This window comes from Mus caroli, chromosome 10, assembly GCF_900094665.2.
Source record: "Mus caroli chromosome 10, CAROLI_EIJ_v1.1, whole genome shotgun sequence".
Classification (NCBI taxonomy): Eukaryota; Metazoa; Chordata; class Mammalia; order Rodentia; family Muridae; genus Mus; species Mus caroli.
The window spans coordinates 118,953,825-118,960,849 of record NC_034579.1 but is presented as its reverse complement, the minus strand read 5'-3'; positions in this window follow the sequence as shown (position 1 = coordinate 118,960,849).

The window sequence follows — 7,025 nt, the reverse complement described above, 5'->3', positions numbered from 1 at the left end:
GAGGGGAGGGAGAGGGAGAGGGAGAGGGAGAGAGAGAAGGTTAGAGAGAAAGAGAGTAAAGGGAGAGAGAAGAGGAGAGGAGAGGAGAAGAGAAGACAAAGAGAGAGGAGAGAGAGGGGGTGAGAGAGAGGGGTAAGAAGTAAGAGAGAGAAGTAAGAGAGTGAAGTGGGGGTCTAACAGCCCCTTTTATGGTCTTTACTATTGCTAGGTAACTGGGGAGGAGTTTAGCCTGAAGGTCAGAAGCTTGGGCCATTGCCTACTTGACTACTGACCATGCTTCTCTTGTGGGGGCTGTGGGGGGCAGTAACTCAGGCAGGGGCCAGAGTTCCAGGAGCATGAGGGAACGCCTACCATGTCATGAAGGTGAATTATCACCACCGGGGTTCAGACCTCAGCTCAACTGGAGACCAGCCTGTAGCCCAATTCCCCACCTGTGTGCATATGTGTATGCGTACATGTGTGTATATATGTGTGCATGTATGTGTGTTTGTAGTGTGTGCCTATGCAGATCTCATGTGTACACAAATGAAAGGCCACAACCAATATCAACTTAAATGGAAACAAGGTCACAACATTTTTTCCAATAAAATCAGAAACAAAACCAGGCTGTTCACTCATTCCATATCTATTCACTATAGTATTTGAAGTCTTAACTAGAGTAATAAGACAATTCTAGGAGATTAAGGGAACACAGATAGGAATAAAAGAAGTCGAAGTATCTTTATTTGCGGATGATATGATTTTATATGTAAGTGATCCTAAAAATTTCACTGAGAAACTTCTACACCTGATAAACACTTCAGCAAGACAGCAGGATACAGAATTAATACACTATCATCAGCAGTCTTTCAAAACAAGCAGCAAGCAAACTGAGGAAGAATCTAGGGAGACAGCACCTTTAATAAAAGCCTCAACTCATAGAAAATATCTCAGTATTTGGTACATCTTACCAAGCACATACATACTGGTATGATAAAAACTTCAAGCCACTGAAGAAAGAAATTAAAGAAAATATCAGAAGATAGAAGGGGATCCCATGCTACAAATCTGTAGTGTTAATACAATAAAAATGTCCTTCTTACCAAATGCAAACTATAGATTCAATGTAATCCCCATCAAGTTTCCAACACAATGTTGGATTCGGATTCACAGATTTGAAAGCAGAACTTCAGCTTCATAGGCCAATGCACACACACACACACACATGCACACAATTTACATGCACACACGCACATACTTACATACATGCTTACACACATGCTCATGTGGGTACACACACACACACACACACACACACACACACACACACATACACCACCAGGATAGGTGAAACATTCCCAAGTAATAGTAGATTATCTGGAGGAGTCACCATCCCCAATTTCAAGCTATACTAAAGAGCTACAGCAATAAAAACAACACAGTATCAGCACAAAACAGACACATGGATCAGTGGAATTAAAGACCCAGAAACAAATCCACACACCTATGGGCACTTGAAGTTTAACGCCAGAAATACACCCTTGGAAAAAAGATAGCATCTTTAACAAATTGTGCTAGTCACATTGAATAGCTGTATGTAGACGAATGTAAATAGCCACATACTTTCACCCTGCTTGAAACTCAATCCCAAACAGAGCAAAGATCTCAGTGTAAGGCCAGATACACTGACAGAAGAGAAACTAGGGAATAACCTTGAACTCATGGGCTCAGGAAACACCATTACCACAGGCTCCAAGATCAACAATTAATAAATGGGACCTCATGAAACTGAAAACCTTCTGTACTACAAGGACACTGTCAATGGGACAAAAAAGCAGCCTACAGAATGGGGAAAGATTTTTACTAACTACACATCTGATAGAGGGCTAATATCTAAAATGTATAAAGAACTAAAGTATCTATCATCTATCTATCTATCTATCTATCTATCTATCTATCTATCTATCTATCTATCTATCTATCTATGTATGTATCTATCTATCTATCTATCTATCTATCTATCTATCTATCTATCTATCTATCTAATGTCCATATATATGTCCACATAAATATGAACATCAACAAAAAATAACTAATTATAAATAAGGTACAGATCTAACCAGAATTCTCCAAAGAGAAAACACAAATATCTGAGAAACAATTAAAGAAACGTCCAACATTCTTAGTTTTCAGAAAAAATGTAAATCAAAACCACTTTGAGATCTCATCCTACCCTTGTCAGAATGGCCAAGATCAATCAAACAAACGACATCTCATGCTGGCAAGCATGCATTAAGGGGAACTCACATCTATTGCTGAGGGGAGTGTGAAATGATACAGCTGCTATGTAAATCAGTGTGGCAGTTCCTCAAAAAGGTGGGCATTACTCTGCTTCCTGATCTAGATGTACCACGCTTTCGCATATACTCAAAGAATGCATCATCTTACAGAGACACTTGGTCAACCAATGTCCATTGATGTTTTATTCAAAGTAGCCAGAAATTGGAAACAACTTACATATCTACCAATGGGATGAATGGATAAAGAAAATGTGGTTCCTTTACACCATGGGATATTACTCAGTGTTAAAAACATGAAATCATGAAATTCATAGGTAAAAAGATGAAGTCAGAAACAGTAATCGTCCTGAGTGAGGTAACTCAGAACCAAAAGGACAGATGTTGTACACAGTCATTTATTTTTGGGAGTAGCAACCTACAACCCATATAACCACGGAGATAAGGATAGAGTAGGAAGCGGAAGGGAGGGATGGATCTCACTTGGGAGGGGATCTAGAAAAGAGAGTTATGGATGGATGATGTGTGGGGAAGCAGAATGAGGGGATCAAATGAGGAGGGGAATAAAGGGGGATCGAGGAAGAGACTGTGAGGCAGAACAGGTAAAATCACGGGCCATTTGAGGAACTGCATGGAAAATTCGACACAGTAGGAAATTATAAAAATATCTACATATATGAGGTTGATCTAAGTGAACTCACCAAATAATGGGGGAGACAGAACCCCAAGTGGACAACCTTTGTTTCCAGATGAAGCTTCCAGTACCGGGCATGGGTTACATCTAATCAAGTTGTTGCCAAAGAGGCCTCTGGGAAACCCCAAACAACACAGGCTATTGCCAAGTTGTTCTCCACAAACTGATGGAGAAGCCCTGTTGCTGGAGACAGCGGCTACACAACTCACTGAAAACAAAGAACCTGAGCTGTTGCCTCCCTAGCGCCTCCACTCCTACAAAGTTGTGCTCCTGCTACTGGAAGGTGCTCTGTACAACACCAAAGGTAAACACCAACCCGGATACAAATGCTTTGATCCACGTGGTGACCTGCCGGCAAGATACACTGTGAGAGCAACCAACCAGCCTCTGATTTGATTTAAGACCTGCTCCACGAAATGAAGTCCATCCTTGACGTTGCTGGGTTGGCCAAGAACCTGAGGCTAGATAGACCAGGGACCTAGGGGAAAACCCAAATACCGTTCTGCTAAAGGTATATAGCAATAAAATGGCTCTTAGTTACATTCTGCTAGAAGGATAGGTCAGCGCCTTCCTCAGACATCACCAGAGAAGCTTCCTCCTGCAGCGGAGGGGAATAGAGGCCCACAGACTATGTGCAGAGAGTGAGAAATCTTGGCACTCCCAGTCCTTAAATGGGATGTCCCTATCAAATCCCTTCCCTCAGGGCTCAGGGGACTCTGCAGAAGGGGAAGCTGAAAGAGTGTAAGAGCCAGAGGGGATGGAGGGCGCCAAGAAGACAAGGCTTTCTAAACCCATTGTGATCTATTCACATTTGAAGTATCAGCATGCACAGGGTCTATGTGGGTCTGAGAGCTGAGAGGAGAAGTGGACACATACACCCATCCCTAACCCAGAAGCCAGCTCCAATGGATTTTTACCACTTGCAAAAAATAATAATAATAACAAAAAATTAGTTTTCTCCAAGGGAATTTCACTGGCCAACAAACCACTCTGAAGTGTGGGCTTCCTTCCCAGCAGTAGAGGGCCAACACAGTACAAACTGGAGGGCATCTTTGGAGGTTGTTTTTTTTTAACCTTACAGGTTCTTTGCATATATATTATGGCTTCTGGTTTTATGTTTTGATGGGATCCTTGTGTGTGTATGTGTGTGAACACGTGTGTCTCTTAGGTGTTTCTTCTGCTTTTTCTGTTTATTTTACTTTTTTTTTTGTTACTTCTTAGATATCTGTTTTTTTTTTCCCGAGGAGAGACAGAAAGGGCAGGGGTCCAGTGGGATTGGGAGGTGGGGAGGAACGGGTAGGAGTTGCGGGAGGGGAACTGTAGTCAGACTACATTGTATGAAAAAAAATGTATTTTCAATAAAAGACCAAAATATTAATAGCTTTGAAATACATTCTACTAGCCAAAGCCTACTATCCATAAGCATAGCTGACATGTTATAGCCTTCTCTAAGAGTGACTGCTCTTGGCCTTTAAGCTGTGTGCAGAGGTCTTCTTTGAACAAGTTTTCCTTGTGCTTTGAAGAAAATACACAGTAGGAAAAATATTAGTGATATAAAAGGGTGTAATTCATCTTAACCTAGATGACTCAGTTTGTAAAATTAAGAATAAGAACAATGTTCTAACAGTCAATCATTGTAATCGGAAGGATCGTCTGTAATTATAGCTCTTTAAAGCTACTGCTCATGTGAGTATCACTCTAAAATAATGTTTGAGACTTTTGCAAACAGGCTTACAAAGTAAGTCTTTATGAAATCATACAAACCAAGATTAACTAAATAATAACTTAAAAGAATAAAATGCACATTTGACCTTACTCACCTACCCACAACGCCTGTGTAAACACTAAAGTACATATTTGAATAGGGTTACCTTACTGGGTCACTTTTCCTTCCTTGCTATTTTTTGTTGTGTGTGTGTGTGTCTGTGTCTGTGTGTGTGTGTGTGTGTGTGTGTGTGTGTGTGTGTGTAGGCCCAAGGTTGACCTCAGGAGTCTTCCTCAACCGGTGTCCACTTTGTCTGGGCAGATCAGTACCTGATCTTCGTGCTGGAAGAGTCTGGCTAGCCTAGCCAGCCAGCTTACCTTAGGTCCCGAGACCTCACTGCCTGAGTGTTAGGTGGCCGCCACACCTGCCTGGTTTTTATGTGGGTTCTAGACATGTGAACTCTGGTCCTCATGCTTGAGAGACAAGCTCTTTACTTGCTGACTCATGTCCTCAGGAGCCCTTCCTCCCCTCCCCGCCACCCCCCCACCCCCGCCTTTCTCTCTTTCCTGAACTCAGAGTTTTGTACATTTTACACATTCTGTCACTAAGCCACATCTTCAGACCTTGTCCACCTTCCACTTAATTATATGTATATACACATACACATACATATTTATCATGTATTATATATTGTACATTATATATAATATATTAAGTATATATTATGTATATTATACATATTATAATATCCACATCAGACTTTGTTCACCTTCCACTTAGTCATATGTACATGCACATACATATACACATACACATATATATTTACCATGTATTATATATTTGACATTATATATTAACTATATAGTATACATTATATATTATATTATATATCATATATTATATAACATTATATTATATTATTGTGCATATTATAATATCCATATCTTCAAACCTTGTTCATTTTATACTTAATTATATGTATATTATATACATTTATATTATATATTATATATATACATGTATATATATGAATTAACTGCTTATTTTAAAACTCATCTCTCTCTCACATACACACACACACACACACACACATGCACACACACACACACTAGGACCCCTATATAGAACACCACTGTAGTTATCAAAGCAGGAAACTCTGCAGGCTTATTGCATATCGAATGAGCAGAGGAAGGGATGAGGGTGAACGTTCTACTTTCAAAATCCTGGCTCACTTTTCTGATTGGGTTGAATGTAGAGCAGGGAAGATGTTTGGGATAATTCTCTGGAATCAGATGCTAACGTTTTCCTTCCCATTCCTCATAGAATCTATAGTATGTCAGCAAAAATTGCTTCAGCTCTCTAGTTTTAAAAAAGTAGAACATTCCTTTGGGGGATGGTGTCTTGGCTTTCCTTAGTGTGACAATTGCCTCAAGTCTTTCCTTGTGGAGGCATCTCATATGATTCTGGAGATTTCTTTATGTAGGTCAGAGTTCCTCAACCTGTCGGTTATAACCCCTTTGAGAGTCAAATGACTTCTTCACAGACGTTTTCTAAGACCATCAGAAAATAGATATTTACATTATAATTCATAACAGTAGCAAAATTACAGTTATGAGGTAGCCACAAAAATAATATGACTGGTGGTCACAGTGTGAGGAGCTGTATTAAAGGGTGGCAGCGTTAGGAAGGTTGAGAACCGCTTCTGTAGGCCATGGAGACGGTTGGAAAGCTGGGCCTGGCCGGGAGAGGTAAGCGGTGGGAAAGAGCACAGAGGTCGCTGTGTACGACTGATGAGTGCATTCTTCAGCATCAATTGTTTGGCCTGTCCTAGAAGCTGTGGTGTGTGACCCGTGTGCTGTCTTGCTCCCAATCACGCTCAGCAAAGCCCCAAACCATGGTGTCAGGACCAACCGCATGCTCTATTTACATCTTTCAGTTCCAATCTGAAATGTTTTTGAAAATTCCAGTTATGGTACATCCCAGAGTAGCAACTGTCAAGCACACAGTTGTCCATGTGCCAAATGTTCCTGAAAATATACACATTTCTTATGCTGGGAACTTACGTGCAAAACAAATTTGTCCCCCACCCGTTGCTGCGTGACTGTGGTTGAATTCTACTAAGAGAATCTTGTCATGGATTGCCTAATAAAGAACTTTACACCCCCCATACCCCCTATCCAGCCTCAGCCCCTTTGAGAGTGTCCTAGGTATGCTAACGAGGGAGACAGGCAGAAATGCACTCAGTGTTAGCATCTAGTTATGGAGCTAATTGCTACCAGCCTGCTTTAAATATGATCAGTGGGTGGCATGATAGCTGCTCTTTTACCCTGGAAATCCCGTTTGCTCTTCT